Here is an 18,014-nt window from a genome sequence, read left to right as displayed (position 1 = left end):
ACAAAACAAGTCATAATATCCAACATATAAGTACATGGCATCTCATCCTCATTGGTTAATGCTGAGAGTAGCAGCCTTAGGTGATCCATGTTGCTGCAGAAGTTCTTACATATTCAGGAGCCCTGCTCACTGCCAAACACCTTACAGATCCAGAAATAGAGCTGTCAATGGACTGCACACTCTCTCAGCACCCTCACTGCTCAATCTATCTGTTCTTTCCATCTCCTGCCGCAGTCTGGTACTGCACCACAGATATGCCATACCTCCCCTGCCTATTTGTGCTCCTTTCTTGTCAGACGGCTGTCTACTCTTGTAGCTTTTCTACTTCTATATAGCTGAGGTGGGATAAGTGTTGTTTTCATGGGAGTTGGGTGGACCAAATGCAGGTGGGAGGCAGTTTAGATTGGACCCTGAAGATCTTATATTGTGTAAGGTGCATCAGAAACCTCAATCCAAATCTGAACATTGATGGTGAAAGAGGCCACGGAAAGCCCCCTTCTAGTCTTTGGTAACTCAGTCATTTGAAATGCAGTGCACTGTTACAATGCTCTATTTACAGACATCAATAGCTCGTAAGTTCTGGTTTGTTCATCTGAGAAAAATCTGTGGTGTCCAGCATCAGGGCTTGCATTTGGACTAAGAAGCTGTTGTGCAACTATTACAGTAAGGGCTTGTCTTCATGAGGAAGCAATTGTGAAATAAGCTAGGGTGTGGAATTAAAACACACCAATCACTCTGCACTAGCTCCTCATGTGGACACTTTTGTTCTGCATTAAGACTGCCTTTATGAGATTTATCCTAATCCTCCGGTCCACTTAATGCCCTTAAGGTAAAGTGCACAAAGGCACTCTTATGCAGAATAAGATTGTCCACCTGGGGAGCTACTGTGGAATAGCTATGGCAAACTTTTTGCCTGTGACAAGCCCTAAATCCACTTTGATAGTGTGTCCAAAAGCTATACTGAAAAAAAATTAAAAACAATAGCTAATACAAATTCCAGAATTATACTGATCTTAATACAGACAAAATAATCACCTAGAGGTGACAACTGAGATTGCTGGCACCCCCCAATTTATATTCAAATTGCTTCCTTAAAATTAGAAATGGAGCATAACATATGCCTCTTTACCTGCCCTGAATTATGTCGGGGGGTGGAGGGGGGGGAGATGAGCAGGAAATGCATTGAAGTTAGCTATTCAGAGATAAGAATCTAGGATTTTTTAAAGTATTTTAAAAATAAAATACTAATGGCCAACTGATCTTGAAGGAAAAAGAATCTAGAACCCAAATGAATTCCTATCTGCCATTTATTAAAAGCAGAAAGCCACTGAATATTACTACTGCTACCTGATATATGAAGATTAGAGAGTGCCACAAAGACATTCCTATTTCCTTTGTCTCAAAACTTTCAAACCACATGTTGCGTCAGCAAAGTGAAATGGGGCCTTTATTTAATTTGAGTCCTTTGAGACCAGTGGTGAAATCCTGGCTCTTCTGAAGTCTATGGGAAACTCCACTTGCTTCAATGGGTCCAGGATTTTACCCCAAGAATTTGGATTTCTCCTCTTCCAATGTAAGTGGGTGTCTCACAGCACTCTGTTCTTGGTGAGCTCCTCTTCTCATTCTACAGTTGTAGATGTACTCAGATAACCTCATACACATACTTTGTTTCAGCAATCATTGTCATGTGATGAGACTCAAATCAGTATCTCACTCAGTCCAGTCCCACAACTCAGCCTGTTTCTCTGTTTCGCAGACTGTTGCTGACATCATTTCCTGGATGTTTTCCCAATTTACATTAACATAGCTAAAACTAAACTTTGTATTTTTTCCACCCAAAACCTCTCCATTACAGCTGAAACTGCAAAAAAGGCAGCTGCTCCTCTGGTAATTAGGCCACTCATATACATTGCTGTATGAGGTAAATTATTAAAATGCAACTTGATACATTTTCTTATTAAAACTTGGCAATTACAAAATCCTTCACTGTAACTACAAAGTATCATTATAACAATAGTTCAGTTCACTACCTGACTCTCAAAAGGGAGGAAAAAAAACAAAGTGAAGTTTTCAGGCAGGCTGATGTGCTTTTAACTCGAATACACCCTTTGTAATAACATACAGTGAGAGATGATACACTAGTCTGCCAAAAAAAATGAATTCTCTCAGTATTTCTATTTTAAATAATTATTGGAATGCAGGGAAAGTCCACTGTAACAAATTTTTTCTGATGTCGCCTGTGCTCTTAAGTAAGAGTTTAATGGAGAAATTGTGTTCTTAACATGAGTGATTAATGCAATAAAATACTGTTTACAAAAAGATAGAGAACGAGGTTCACATTTACTTTACTAGGTGGCGATTTCATGTGAATGCTGTAAGGAAAAACCATTAAAAATGTATGATTTTTCACATGTAGCACACAGAGAACAGAATTTGCCTGTGATGATAAAGTCAGAAGCAGTTTCCCAGTTTTCAAAAAACATCAAATACAACAATTTGATAATGATTCGGTGACTCAGTTTTCCCAGAGATGTCATGGTGTTAGCAAAAGTGGCTCCCTCAGAGGTGAGATCACGAGTTTTCAATTCTTAGGATTATTCATCAGAATTTCTGCATCCCTAAAGTAAATTAGCAATATTTCATATGTAATTTATGACAAGTTAATAAAAGCTCTCCAGGAGCTATGATTCAAGAAAGCAGAGTAACCTCTAAATTATTCCTTCACAATTCAAATCTTCCCCAAATAAATAAATGTTCTGTTTTCCAATTATATGTATTACTAAAACAAGCATCATGGTTGTACGTGAGTACTTTTACATAAATTAATTCTTGTATAAGGGATGCCCCCAAATGGGAGCACAGCTTTCCCACATCTCCTTTAAATGAGAACAGGGAAAAAACTCACATGTTAACAGTTTTTTTTTCCATGAAGATGTACAGCATAATAGGGATATAGAAATTGCCATATCAGATCAGCCAGGCCATCCAGAGGGTGTGGGTGGAAAAGGGGCAGATTGCTCTTGGCTCCTTGTTTGGGAACGCCCCCAAACAGAGTGGCATTGTGACTTGGTATATGGGGTTGCAGCATCACTCAGATCTGGCCCGGTGGCTCATCCATCACAAAGGAGGGGTGGTCAAGCCAAATCTGAGCGAGTGTCATTGCAACTGGCGCATAGGGCTCAGCGCCATTTAGGTTTGGCCTGGCTACCTGCCCCTCCATCGTGAGAGGAGCCAGGCCCAGCCTCCCGGGAGCTGCAGGGTGAGTGTAGGGAGGGCTCGCTCTCCAACCCCTTCCCACCCCCTGGCTTCCTCTCAGTGGTTTTTTTTTTGTTTGTTTTTTGTTTTTTTGGGAAAGAGGTAGGGGAGGCTCATTTTCAGATTTTGCCCTAAACTCTCAAAAACCTCTATTCAGCCCTGCAGATTAGACCCTTGGCCCATGTGATCCACAATCCTGTTTCTACCATTAGCCTGTTCTGGATGCTTGAGAAGAAGGTGCAAGAAACTTTGCAGTCTACAATAATGGAATAACCCATTCACAGGGAAACTTTCTTCCTTACTCTTATTATTTAGTAGTTGGCTTGTGTCCTGAAGAATGTGAGTTTATATCCCTTATAAACAAAAATCCTATCTGGTGGAACTGTGGATGTTTTCTTTATGCAAATAAATGTTTAAGCATTTTTAAACCTAGTAACCACTTAGCTTTAATTATAAATTGGGATGAGTGTCGCAAACAAAATGATACACTGTTAAAAAATATACATTTCCCTTTATCAGTTGTAAATTTGTTGCCTTTCATTTGTATTGAATGTTCTTATATTAGAAGAAAAAGCGAATAGAACTACCAAGTTTACCTTCTCCATGCCATTCATTATTTGTACACCTCTGTCATGTTCCCTCCTATTTGCATCCTGTGTAAAATAAGCACTCCTATGCTTAAATTTCCCTTCATGGAGAAATTTTTTCCATGACTCAAATCATTTTCATGCCAGTCTCTGAACTCCCTCTATATCTGCTATATCCTTTTTTGAGAGAGGGTGATCAGAACTCCCTGTTCAGCAAGCATTAGCACAACTCATACAGAAAGTAGGTTTCATTTGGTTTGGAAAAATGACCTTTTATTCATGTTACTTAGCCATATGGACAATCCAAATCCAATTTAAGCAAAGTCTACTGCAGATGTTCTGTAATCACTCATCCCTGAGATCCATACAACATTCAGAAATGGCAGTAACTATACAATGTCACTAATGTACAGGGTAACAACCGTTTGGTTACTATTTTATCAGACATAAAATGAATTACCCCAAATTATCACTCATACTCACTTCTTTTTAAGACATTCCACCTTTTATGGCCAGACACTATGCACAGGGCTTGTCTATGTGTGAGTGTAATATACACTATCAGGGTGTGATTTCTAAAGTGCACTAACATGTTGCTGATTAATTGGTCCCTGTAGACTGGGGGTGGGCAAACTTTTTGGCTCTAGGGCCACATCTGGGTATGGACATTGTATGGCGGGCTATGAATACTCACAAAATTGGGGGTTGGGGTGGAGGAGAGGGTGAGGGCTGGGGGTACAGGCTCTGGGGTGAGACTGGGAGCTGCAGGGGAGGCACTTGGGGCAGCAGCAGCATGCGGAGCCCCCTGGCTGCCCCTACACATAGGAGCCGGAGGGGGGGGGGGAGACATGCCGCTGCTTCCAGGAACAGCCCACCCCTGCTGTAGACCTTGCTGATGAGCACCAAAGATTCCCTAGAGTACTATAATGTAGTTCAGCACTACATTAAAGCACATTAGGGAACCTTGAGTGTGCTTCAGCAATGTTTACACAGACTAATGTGCAACACATTAGAAATCACACCCCCGTAGTGCATATTATCCCACTGTGTAGGCAAGCCCTAAGTTACATTAACACAGAGCAAAGTGAGCTCCAATGTCTAAGTAGGGGAACCCAGCTACTTCCCCTTTTTTGTTTTTAATCAGAAAAAAAAATTCATTTTTCAAGTGAATTCTTAATGCGTAATGTTCTTAAATGCAAAGAAGATAAATAAAACTAAATGCTCTTTCCACTTATCTGCATTAGAGAAGTGTACTCTCCTCCACTTTGCATATTTGTGCAAAATAAATTAAAGTTGGAGATAGAGCCAAATTATAACATTTGAAGCCAGGGCTTGATCTTAAGTTCAGAAGTGTTCAGTTGCAGGTTTTTGGTTTGGCCCATCATAGAGAGGAGAAGAAGAATTGCAAAGTTCAGATCTGAGTCAGCTGCATACTGTGTTGCTTATTAAAAAAGAAAAAAAAAAAAGCCCTGAAAGCAAGACATTAGAATAACAAGGTGAGACCCCTGCAACTATGTTCTAGAATGATTTTATGGCCAGTTCTACATTATCTCCTTGTACTTTTGAATCCTATTAACTGAAGATAGAAGGCTCCCACCAAATTGTAGAATTGAGCTTCCCCACATACCCATTCTGTCAACTTGAGAGGGAGAATAAATCATCTTTAGAAAAGTGGCTTTTGGCTCAGTTTAAACAAACAGCCTAATGGAAGGCCACACAGAAAGCTGAAACAGCAGTCCCAATGTATGAAACAACTGCAGGCACAATTAGATCTTTTCGTCTTATGTTTGGTACAGTCCAAAACAAAGCCATGCAGAGGAGTTCCTATACCGTTTGTTTACAAAATATAAGTTCGAGAATCATACAATCTAAAATGAGCAGATCCTTTAAGCATCTTGGCTCTAGTTTTCCTGAAATGTTATTCATTAATGGCATTGCAACTTTCAGTGAAACCTTTGAACTATGACAATGAAAGTAGCTTCTATATATTTTGGAAAAAGAAAAGGAGGACTTGTGGCACCTTAGAGACTAACCAATTTATTTGAGCATAAGCTTTCGTGAGCTACAGCATCCGATGAAGTGAGCTGTAGCTCACAAAAGCTTATGCTCAAATAAATTGGTTAGTCTCTAAGGTGCCACAAGTACTCCTTTTCTTTTTGCGAATACAGACTAACACAGCTGTTACTCTGAAACCTGTCATTATATATTTTGGTGCTTTCAAACACACCATTTAAACCAACAACAACAACACCACCTCAGACTGAGCAACTTTGCACAGGGCCCCACCCAGGTCTTTGTGAGATCACAGTTTACACATGTCAGTATAATAGGGTCTACTGGGTAAGTGAGTTGATCACTGTGCTATTCACTTTTGCTGGGCTTAGCCAGAGTAAATGAGCCATTGATCAAAGGAGTGCTCCCTGCTGTCTGAGGCAGAAGGGGGAGCACTCACAGGAAGAGTGATGTAAGAGGAAGATAAAGAATTTTGTTTCCCGGTGGGGTTCAGAGGAAAGTAACCCCACCATCCCAGGAACTAAGAATGAGAAAAGGAGAAATCTCTCTCCATGCAGCCACAAAGTGAGAGGCATGAGGAAGGAGAAAATGTGATATTTTCTCCTCCTATTTCAGGCCCTTCAAAGTATGCCAGGTAATCTTCCAAAAAGGCACAAGGCCATCTCATGCGCCTCATATGTCAAGCAACATGCTGCATAGGGTATCAGGCACACCATCACTGAAGTGATGGCCATGGATACCAACTCATTATGTTAAAAGTGCGTCCCTATTTTTCTCCGCAGCTATCTGTATTTATAGCTTTGTACTGTTGGAAGGGGTGCATACACCACATTCTGCTGCAACAGGTAAGCTGAAATGAGGATCAATATCAAAGTCAAGTAAACATCCAAGAGTGAGCTTTCAGAAAAACGTTAATGCCACTAGTTCTTTCTAAAAAGAACAGGAGTACTTGTGGCACCTTAGAGACTAACAAATTAATTAGAGCATAAGCTTTCGTGGACTACAGCCCTCTTCATCGGATGCATACAATGGAACATATAGTAAGAAGAAATATATATACATACAGAGAAAGTGGAAGTTGCCATACAAACTGTGAGAGGCTAATTAGTTAAGATGAGCTATTATCAGCAGGAGAAAAAAACTTTTGTAGTGATAATCAAGATGGCCCATTTAGACAGTTGACAAGAAGGTGTGAGGATACTTAACATGGGGAAATAGATTCAATGTGTATAATGACCCAGCCACTCCCAGTCTCTATTCAAACCCAAGTTAATGATATTTAGTTTGCACATTAATTCAAGCTCAGCAGTTTCTCCTTGGAGTCTGTTTTTGAAGCTTTTCTGTTGCAAAATTGCCACCCTTAAATCTTTTACTGAGTGGCCAGAGAGGTTGAAGTGTTCTCCTCCCGGTTTTTGAATATTATGATTCCTATGTCAGATTTACCCAGAAGTTACCTACTACAGGACAGGCCTAACAAAAAATAACAGAACACCACTAGCCGTCACCTTCAGCCCCCAACTAAAACCCTTCCAACGCATTATTAAGGATCTACAACCTATCCTGATCAAGGATGACCCAACACTCTCACAAATCTTGGGAGACAGGCCAGTCCTTGCCTACAGACAGCCCCACAACCTGAAGCAAATACTCACCAACAACCACATACCACACAACAGAACCACTAACCCAGGAACTTATCCTTGCAAAAAAGCCCGTTGCCAATTGTGCCCACATATCTATTCAGGGGACACCATCACAGGGCCTAATAACATCAGCCACACTATCAGAGGCTCGTTCACCTGCACATCCACCAATGTGATTTATGCCATCATGTGCCAGCAATGCCCCTCTGCCATGTACATTGGTCAAACTGGACAGTCTCTACGTAAAAGAATAAATGGACACAAATCAGATGTCAAGAATTATAACATTCATAAACCAGTCAGAGAACACTTCAATCTCTCTGGTCACGCAATCACAGACATGAAGGTCGCTATCTTAAAACAAAATAACTTCAAATCCAGACTCCAGCGAGAAACTGCTGAATTGGAATTCATTTGCAAATTGGATACTATTAATTTAGGCTTAAATAGAGACTGGGAGTGGCTAAGTCATTATGCAAGGCAGCCTATTTCCTCTTGTTTTTTCCTACCCCCCTGCCCCCCAGATGTTCTGGTTTAACTTGGATTTAAACTTGGAGAGTGGTCAGTTTGGATGAGCTATTACCAGCAGGAGAGTGAGTTTGTGTGTGTATGGGGGTGGTTTTTGGAGGGGGGTGAGGGAGTGAGAGAACCTGGATTTGTGCAGGAAATGGCCTAACTTCATTATCATGCACATTGTGTAAAGAGTTGTCACTTTGGATGGGCTATCACCAGCAGGAGAGTGAATTTGTGTGGGGGGGTGGAGGGTGAGAAAACCTGGATTTGTGCTGGAAATGGCCTAACCTGACGATTACTTTAGATAAGCTATTACCAGCAGGACAGTGGGGTGGGAGGAGGTATTGTTTCATATTCTCTGTGTATATATAAAGTCTGCTGCAGTTTCCACGGTATGCATCTGATGAAGTGAGCTGTGGCTCACGAAAGCTCATGCTCAAATAAATTGGTTAGTCTCTAAGGTGCCACAAGTACTCCTTTTCTTTTTGCGAATACAGACTAACACGGCTGTTACTCTGAAATATGTCAGATTTGTGTCCATTTATTGTTTTGCATAGAGACTGTCCGGTTTGGCCAATGTACATGGCAGAGGGGCATTGCTGGCACATGATGGCATATATCACATTGGTAGATGTACAGGTGGACAAGCCCCTGATGGTGTGGCTAATGTGATTTGGTCCTAGGATGGTGTCACTTGAATAAATATGTGGACAGAGCTGGCATCAGGCTTTGTTGCAAGGATAGGTTCCTGGGTTAGTGTTTTTGTTGTGTGTTTGCTGGAGAGTATTTGCTTCAGGTTGGGGGGCCGTCTGTAAGTGAGGACTGGTCAGTCTCCCAAGACCTGTGAGAGTGAAGGATCATTTTTCAGGATAGGTTGTAAATCTTTGATGATGCGTTGGAGAGGTTTTAGTTGGGGGCTGAAGGTGACGGCTAGTGGTGTTCTGTTATTTTCTTTGTTGGGCCTGTCCTGTAGTAGGTGACTTCTGGTTAATCTTCTGGCTCTGTCAATCTGTTTTTTCACTTCAGCCGGTGGGTATTATAATTTTAAGAATGCTTGATAGAAATCTTGTAGATGTTTGTCTTACTAAAGCTCATGTAGGGCTATTCCTGCAGTTACAGATCCATAATAGGATGTGCATTCTTAACAGCAAAATGAAGCTTACTCAGGAAGAGTAAAAGGGAAGGCCAGTTTCACATCTGCAATTTTTAGACAGCATCCTTCATGCAGGCATCACAAAATACTTAACAGTCACTTATAATATAATGGAAATAGAAAGGTTTTAAGCTGAGGTGTAGTAAGTTGGTTGGAGAGAGCTCCAAACAGACAGGACAGCAAAAAAGGAGTAATCCCAATAGACTTTATTCCCATTATTCCCCACTAAAATAATATTGCATATGAGCAATACCACATGTTACTTAGAGACCAAAAGCAACAAAGTGTAAATTGGATTTTATGCGTTCAGTTAAAAACCCCTTGTATCAACTATATATTTATTATTGCTGCAAACTTGCATCATTGTGATATGCTGTTAAACAGTTGCATATTCTACCCAAGCAGCTGCATCTTAGTGGTAAGGGAGGCAATGCCAAAATACAATATGTAATGTCCATAAAGTGTTTTGGCATGAAAAACATGATATGAAGCTAAGATATGAAATATTACTAATACACATTTTGCAAAATTGTTAAAACCCAGCTGAGTTTCCTTAACTGATTTCATATTTCCTTTTGTTCCATTTTTATCTCACCCTATTTATTTCAGCTTTTTTCCTGTCAAAAATACAGCTTGCAGATGTGAGACCTTAAAGTGCATGCCATTTGTGTGCCCAAATTACCTGTGTGCCAAAGGGCAAGAGAAAGAGTTGAGAATATTGTGCTGAGGTTATTCCATAAGGCTACTGATGGAACCCTTGTTCACTCCATCTTGCAAATGCACATTTCCTGGTGCTCTGATAAAGATGGCCAAAGTACATGTGGACTTGCTTCCAGCATAGCACAAATTATAATAAAAGCACAGAAAACTGATGTCCATTTCAACTGCCCTGTTATTCTACACATAAAAGGTGAATCCTGACCCCATTAAAATCAATGGGAGTTTTGCCATTGACTTTATGGAGCCAGGATTTCACCCCAAATCCCTGAAAGTGCAACACACTCAGGATTCTCAAGCTATAGTAGGTTTAAAAAAAATAGGGATTAATTTCCCTCTTTCCTCACTTAAAACAAATGTTGCATATTCTTGCGCTTTAGTCAAGCTAACCAAGATTTTCAACATCTCCAAATCAGGGTTGCAAATTTTCAATCAGGAGATTTGTTCCATTACTCCTTATTTATTGACTTTTGGAATTCCTTAACTCTACAGCTATTACATTATGTTTTGAAAACTTATTCAAGATCTTCCGTAATTCCAACATTTATTAAAATGTACAAAGAAAGAAAAGCCACGGTGTAGTATTTCTATTGTTTGTATTTCAAGAGAAAATTACAAATCACATAAAAAGTCATCACTGCAGGGAACAATCTTGGCCACAACTACTGAGATAGCCTAACTGTTCAGGAATTTACCAACTGGGAGTGGAATCATGAGCTTGCTTGCTTTCATTCTGTATGAAGTCACTAAAGTCTCAAGATTCCCAACTGAAGCCCAGTCGCTGGTTGTCTCTGCACCACCTCATCTGCAAGACAGATCCAAATACTCATTCTTTGTAATTAGCATGAACTTCTTGTAATGCCTTTCGACTCTAATTAAGGCTTCTACAGCAAAAAATGTATTGGGGAGGAAGTACAGTTTGAAACACTAACATTTGTTAGCAAACATTAACCTGCTGTTTCCTGATTGAAGATCTTCACCTTAAAGAAAAGAAGGCAAGGGATCTGACTGAGTACATTTGAAATAATGAATTATGTCTAAATGCTTTGCAGAATCAGTCTAGCAAATACTTACTTGTGCTTTTTGTTATAAAAAGCAATTTACTCTATGATCAGTGACAGATTTGGAGATGCTCTGTAATAATTAATGAATACAGTATGTCGACCTGGTTATTGGGATGTTTACTGCAGGAACATACTGGCTTTGTTTAATAAAGGGTCTTGGGGAAAAACAAGCAAGAACAGAAACAATAGATCAAGATAAGCCACTTATCAGCAAACACTTGAGAGCTGTTAAGAGACAGTGCCAGGACTGAAAAAGGTTCACAAATAGAGAAGATCAAAAGGAACACGCTCTCAAGAGAGAGGAGCCATTGTTCAGGGGAACCAGGCTGAGATACACCTACCCACTGTGGTATCTGTAGAAGTCAGGCCTATCTAGATTACTATCAGGGATTGGTAAACCCTTACATAAGATACACATGCATGTAGATTTCAGAGTAGCAGCCATGTTAGTCCGTATTCGCAAAAAGAAAAGGAGTACTTGTGGCACCTTAGAGACCAACCAATTTATTTGAGCATAAGCTTTCGTGAGCTACAGCTCACTTCATCGGATGCATTCAGTGGAAAATACAGTGAGGAGATTTATATACACACAGAACATGAAAAAATGGGCGTTATCATACACACTGTAAGGAGAGTGATCACTTAAGATGAGCTAATACCAGCAGGAGAGCGTGGGGGCGGGGAAGGGGGGGAGAGGAGGGAGAAAACCTTTTGTAGTGATAATCAAGGTGGACCATTTCCAGCAGTTGACAAGAACATCTGAGGAACAGTTGGGGGGGTGGGGGGGGTGGGATAAACATTGGGAAATCGTTTTACTTTGTGTAATGACCCATCCACTCCCAGTCTCTATTCAAGCCTAAGTTAATTGTATCCAGTTTGCAAATTAATTCCAATTCAGCAGTCTCTCGTTGGAGTCTGGTTTTGAAGACTTTTTGTTGTAGTATTGCGACTTTTAGGTCTGTAATCGAGTGACCAGAGAGATTGAAGTGTTCTCCGACTGGTTTTTGAATGTTCTAATTCTTGACGTCTGATTTGTGTCCATTTATTCTTTTACATAGAGACTGTCCAGTTTGGCCAATGTACATGGTACAGGGGCATTGCTGACACATGATGGCATATGTCACATTGGCAGATGCGCAGGTGAACGAGCCTCTGATAGCGTGGCTGATATGATTAGACCCTATGATGGTGTCCCCTGAATAGATATGTGGACACAGTTGGCAACAGGCTTTGTTGCAAGGATAGGTTCCTGGGTTAGTGGTTCTGTTGTGTGGTTGCTGGTGAGTATTCAGGTTGGGGGGCTGTCTGTAGGCAAGGACTGGCCTGTCTCCCAAGATTTGTGAGAGTGATGGGTCATCCTTCAGGATAGGTTGTAGATCCTTGATGATGTGTTGGAGAGATTTTAGTCAGAGGCTGAAGGTGATGGCTAGTGGCGTTCTGTTATTTTCTTTGTTGGGCCTGTCCTGTAGTAGGTGACTTCTGGGTACTCTTCTGGCTCTGTCAATTTGTTTCTTCACTTCAGCAGGTGGGTACTGTAGTGTATAACAACACCCATTTTTTCATGTTCTGTGTGTATATAAATCTCCTCACTGTATTTTCCACTGAATGCATCCGATGAAGTGAGCTGTAGCTCACGAAAGCTTATGCTCAAATAAATTGGTTGGTCTCTAAGGTGCCACAAGTACTCCTTTTCTTTTTACATGCATGTAGATTGCTTTAAAATCCTCTCTCTCTAAATGCTTCAGTTCATATTGTTAAATGATTTTTTGATTTTAAGAAGGCTGTCTGGTCACTGTATACCATTGGACACAGACTCCCACAGAGAAAAACCACAGGTGCCAGAACTCAGTGCACCTGCTGGGTAAAACATGGTTGTTACACAGGGTACTATAGCCCCAGGCCCAAACTAAGAGTGGTAGAATTATGGAATTCTACCCCTCATAGGTGTAAATGCATGAAGCCTGAGACCTGAAGAGGTGCAGTCTGAGAGACCAGAAAGGGGCAGCCCTGTAATCATGACAATCATATTTTCATCAAACATTATTTATTGTACACATCTGTACACAAATAGCTTATTACCTCTTATTCCTTCCACTAGCTATCAAGCCATACTACATGTGCCTGCTAATATTTTTTCCCCCATTCAGCATGCTTAACATTACCTCAAACATTTTCTTTAACAATCCATAGAACACTGACAAGGAAGCACTTTCTCTTTACTTGAATCTGAACAAAAAACGACAGTAAACTAGCCTACTAAGGGATCATTAAACACTCTGTGACCCTGGGAGATGAAGAAACTGATGAAGTTTCTAAACATTTGTATAATGAACTACCATACTGTTTGAAACAGACATTTTGGAATCTCTCTACTTAAAAAAGGTAGTCGAATGAAAATGAAAAATCCCCTTTAAAAAAGTCAAGCCAGATAAGTCACTCAGCACAATACCATGTAGGAGCTGTTTATATGATGGGAACATCTTTCCTGAGCACCTGCTGACTATCATTTTATTGTGTCTACATGTAGGGAGAAAAAGCAGATGAGGAGGTCGATTTAGTGGTTGTGGTGGACAACCATCTGAACATGATCCCCAAGTGAAAATGTGGTGGCTAAGAAAGCAAACAGAAACCTCGCATATATAAGCAGGGAAATACAGAGTAGAAATAGAAACATGTTACTGATATTGTATACAGCTTCAATTGCATAATTACTGAAACACTGTGTCCAGTTCTGATATCACAGACTTTAGAATAGAACTTGACAAACTGGACAGGGTTGAGAAAAAAGCTAGAAGAAACTGAAAAGGAGTACTTGTGGCACCTTAGAGACTAACCAATTTATTTGAGCATAAGCTTTTGTGAGCTACAGCTCACTTCATCTGATGCATGTAGCTCACGAAAGCTTATGCTCAAATAAATTGGTTAGTCTCTAAGGTGCCACAAGTACTCCTTTTCTTTTTGTGAATACAGACTAACACGGCTGTTACTCTGAAACCTGTCATTATAGAAGAAACTGAGGTCTTGAAAACCTGCTTTACAGTGAAAGTCTAAAGTAGCTCAATCTATTTAGTTTATCAAAAAGACTAACAAGGTGACTTGACCACAAAGTATTTATGTAAGGAAAAGATTTCTAACTATAGAAGGCTCTTTAATCTAGCAGACAACTGCATAACAAGACCCAATAAAGCTGAAGTTAGACCAACTCAGACAAGCAATAAGAGGTGGATTTGTTTTTAAACAGTGAAGGTAATTAACCATTGGAGCAACTTACCTAGGGATACATTGGATGCTCCTTCACTTGAAGTCTTTAAATTAGGCTCTAGCTCAAACCGAAGTTATGGGGTTGATGCAGGAATCCCTGGTAAATTCTATGGCCTGTGTTATGATTCTGGTATATTATACCAGATGATCACAATGGTCATTTCTGGCCTTAAAATCTGTACATCTATTAATACATTTATGTTGTTAAGAATTGAAAAAGGGGGAGGCTGAGAAGGGCTGGTGAACAGTCCCAGCCTCTTAATTTAAAGGAGAGCATGTGCTTAATTGCTTTGTTGAGCAGGGATGGATTAAAATGCTTTGCTGTATTAGGGCTTCACATCCTGACGGGAATGTATATGAACAGAGAAAGTTCTTAGATTTTGTTGCATTTGAAACTGTTTATGAGTATTACATTTGAGTTCAAAGATAAGATAAGATGCAATGCAGTTTCAGTATATAACAGAATATGGAAGAGAGATTGCTGAAACTGAAGTTTAATTGCTGTTTAACAGCCAACCAACCATACAACTTCTTACTTCAGAATGATTTCTCCCAAAATACAGTGTATATGGTAAGTATAAAGTGGCAGATACTAGCACTAGTTGGCATTTTAAATGAAACATTTATGTTACAATTTATTACTGATTATGATGCCTACTATCCGTCTTCTGTTTCATCATAAAATGTCTGTTTCTAGAAAGCTAACCGGTTTCATTAAAAAAAGGAGTCTAACAATGGAAGGAAAAAATACAAACATAAGACTCAAACATTTATGTAAGTCTTTATCCGGGATGACAGAAAAAATCAGTTCTAGAGTCTCATCTCAGTAAACCACAAAAGACTTATGCTGAGGCAGAAGTTGTAGCTTGTACAACTTTGGACATTTAGACTGTACGTTAAAACGTAAGAATGGCCATAATGGCTCAGACCAATGGGTCATCTACCCAGCATCATGTCTTTCAACGGTGGCTGGTGCCACATGCTTCAGAGGGAATGAACACAACAACAGGATAATTGTTCAGTGATCCATTTCCTGTCGTCCAGTCCCAGCTTCTGGCAGTCGGAGGTTTGGCTAATAGCCATTGATGGACCTATCCTCCAAGAATTTATCAAATTCTTTTTTAAATCCAGCTATGCTTTTGGGCTTCACAGCGTCCCCTGGCAACAAGTTCCACAGGTTGGCTGTGTGAAGAAGTATTTCCTTTTGTTTTAAACCTCCTACCTATTAATTTCATTGGGTGATCCCTAGTTCTTGTGTAATGTGAAAGTGTAAATAACACTTCCTTATTCACTTTCTCCACACCAGTTATGATTACCTCTATCATACTCCCCTTTAGTTGCCTCTTTTCCAAGCTAAACAGTCCCAGTCCTTCTAATCTCTCCTCAGGTGGAAGTTGTTCCATACCCCTAATAATTTTTTTTGCCGTTCTGTACTTTTTCCAAGTCTTATATATCTTTTTGAGATGAGGAGACCAGAACTGCATGCAGTATTCAAGGTGTGGACATACCACAGTTTATATGTGTCATTATGATATTTTCTGTCTTAGTAGCCCTTTCCTAATGGTTTCTAACATTCTATTAAGCTTTGTCATCTGCCACTGCACACTGAGCAGATGTTTTCAGAGACAACATACTCCAATAATAATAATAACTCCAAGACATTATCTCCAAGACCTTTCTTGAGTGCTAATAGTTCATTTAGACTCCATCATTTTGCATGTATAGTTGGGATTATGTTTTTCAATGTGCATAACTTTGCATTTATCAACACTGAATTTCATCTGCCATTTTGTGGCCCATTCACCCAGTTTTGTGAGATCCCTTTGTAACTCTTTGTAGTCAGTCACTTTGGACTTAAGTATCTTGATTAATTTTGTATTGTCTGCAAATTTTGCCACCTGACTGTTCATTGCTTTTTCCAGATCAAATATGAATCTGCCTAACAGCGTATGTCTCAAGATCTCTCTTCACTGTGCAAACTGACCATTTATTCCTACCCTTTGTTTCCTATCTTTTAACCATTTGCTGATCCATAAGAGGACCTTCCCTTTTATCCCATGACTGCTTCCTTTTCTTAAGAGCCTCTGTGTGGGACCTTGTCAAAAGCCTTCTGAAAGCCCAAGTACACTATATCAACTAGATCACCCTTGTTCACATTCTTGTTGACACCCTGAAAGAATTCTAAGATTGGTGAGGCATGATTTCCCTTATAAAAGCTGGGTTGAGTTCCCCAACGTATCGTATTCATCTATACGTCTCATAGTCCTTTCATTCTGTACATTTTCCTGCTCATAGCTTTCACCCACACCATAAACTGTGATTTTATGTTATAAACTAGCTGTTTTTAATGACAAATGAGTAACTATAAAAAAAGTTCACAAAATTCTCAGTGCAAGTTTTTCAAAAATAGTTGCCTAGAGTTAGGCTATTAAATCCTTACCTTAATCCCTAAATAAGTGATACGATTTTCAAAAGAGCTCAGCACTCTCATCTCCTCGGTAGCTTTAAGCACTCAGTTTTGAAACCTTGGCCTCAAAGTCTGCTATAGTAATATCTCATGGCAGCACTGTCAGTTGGCTACTTGACTATGACAAGAACCCACAGCAGATGACTTTAATAAAGTGATCACAACACAATACTAAGTCCCAGGAGATATATGTGGGCTTTTCCTTCACAGAACAGTAATTCATAAGGACAGAGTTAACTGTAAAGAATCTAAAAAAATCACTGTTATTCAAAGAGTTGCAGATGTGGTAACTAATACACACTTCAACAGGGTTAACATCATGTCATTTCAGACCTTTGTATGGTCCTTTTGTCAGTTTACGTGACCTTCCATAGGATAACTGATCCCAACCAGATCACCAGTCTGAAGTGTCTTGTGTCCAAATTTTCAAACTTGGGTGCCTAAAATTAAGCACCTAAACAACCATCCTGATTTTCAGGGGGACAGAGCCTCTACAACTCCCATTGGCTTGCTGTGTGTTGCATAAATTACATCGTGTCCCATATCTCCTGAAATTGTATGTCTTAGAAAAACATAGCCAGATAGCAGCACCACATTGGACTTTTCACTTGCTTGGATGCAAGAGAAAACTTACTGAATTAGGTTAGATAGTGTTCTCACTGCCTTCCCTTCATCTGGGACTTTTGTCGTGGGAGGGTAGTTTTAGACTGAGGTCTAGGTTCCAAAGAAAGCTTGCTGTGGGAGGCTGGTTCAATGCATCTTCTGGTCTTGCTCCCTACCAGCCAATTTTTGGGAAGCACAGACACTTCCTTATCCTTCCCAGCACTCCACTGCCCCTTCTGCCTCCACCAGTAGAGAGGAAGTTGCTGCAATCTGTGGCCTTCCCCCAACAGAACTTCTATCTCAAGGAGTGAGTGAGTGAGTGAGAGAGAGAAGGATTTCACCAAGACATATATCAGTACAATACCTCGGAGAATTTGAGTACTGTGTTGGGTTTTGTGACACAAACAGATGTCCACTAGGGACTCATATGAGACCACTTACTTCTGACCCATGAAAAGATTTTAACTCCTATCCCAAAGTAAAAAGTTTAGCCCACTGGGCTAACGCCACCTCTCCCCTTCGGTCCCAAATCTAGTAGACAAAAGCATGGTGTTTCAACTTTTACCAAAGAGCTTTGTTAATAAATCCACTAGTGTTAATATCCGATTCCTAAGAGTCTGAGAGCTCAGATGGAGTCATTCCACAGCGGAAAGTGGGCAGTCTATGGATTACAAAAGGCACTTTTAAAATTTTTTGCGGCAAAGTACATTTTTTGGAAAGTTCCAGTGCCAAGACTGT

This window comes from Eretmochelys imbricata, chromosome 5, assembly GCF_965152235.1.
Source record: "Eretmochelys imbricata isolate rEreImb1 chromosome 5, rEreImb1.hap1, whole genome shotgun sequence".
Lineage (NCBI taxonomy): Eukaryota > Metazoa > Chordata > Testudines > Cheloniidae > Eretmochelys > Eretmochelys imbricata.
Note: the sequence above shows the minus strand (reverse complement) of the source record.